The sequence below is a fragment of the Penaeus monodon genome, chromosome 34, assembly GCF_015228065.2.
Source record: "Penaeus monodon isolate SGIC_2016 chromosome 34, NSTDA_Pmon_1, whole genome shotgun sequence".
In the NCBI taxonomy this organism is placed as follows: Eukaryota; Metazoa; Arthropoda; class Malacostraca; order Decapoda; family Penaeidae; genus Penaeus; species Penaeus monodon.
In genome coordinates, this window is record NC_051419.1 from 32,788,549 (window position 1) to 32,789,255 (window position 707).

A 707-nucleotide genomic window follows, 5' to 3' on the forward strand; every position below is an offset into this window, starting at 1 on the left:
ATGTAATAAGTATCATTTTCGATTCAGTCATATATAATAGTTAAGATGATTTAATCAAAATCTTTCATTTCCATTCTTTTGTTTGTTTGTTTGTTTTATTAAGATTCATTTTCAATCTCATTTTTTTCTACAAAAGCCATTAGTCAGGTACACGCTGGAGACATACACAACAGGAGAAAACTTGTCTGTCAAGTTATCATGACCAGAAGCTTCATCAAGTTGGTATTTCGTGTATTGCCAACGACTTTTTACTTTGCATTTATTAAGGAGGATATCGGTGATGACCCCCCCCCCCTCCCTCTACATCAGTCTTTTAAAATCTCAAATGCGGTAGGAGGTGTGAAGACAAAGAACAAAAATTTTGTGCAAATCATTTATTCTGGAAAAATTATCTGCATGACCAAAGAAAAAGGAAGACAAGTTTTGTACTATCAAATATATATTTATATATAAGTCATATGATGTCTACTTTGCGAATATAAAGTGCATATAAAAAATCTTTTCTTGAATTACCAAAACAAATTTTCACAAGCTTGGTATAAACTACTTAAAGCTACGGAAATGCCAGACGCCTAGAAAAGACACTGGCAAATGTAAATAATTAAATTAAGTTAGCTGTATTTACATGACTGATATACTCTGTTAGATTCTCATATACAGATCATATAAAATACGTTCACCAGCTCTCCAAACAGCCATCTGGAATC

General features: G+C 32.1%; 1 protein-coding gene across 1 annotated transcript in view; it reads right to left on the bottom strand.

The window, feature by feature from the left end:
* Window positions 1-364: 364 nt before the first annotated feature.
* Window positions 365-707, bottom strand: part of LOC119594749 — a gene marked incomplete in the record, with an annotated part of 15,256 nt that continues 14,913 nt past the window's right edge. Inside the window, 1 exon segment of the mRNA XM_037943840.1 lies at window positions 365-707.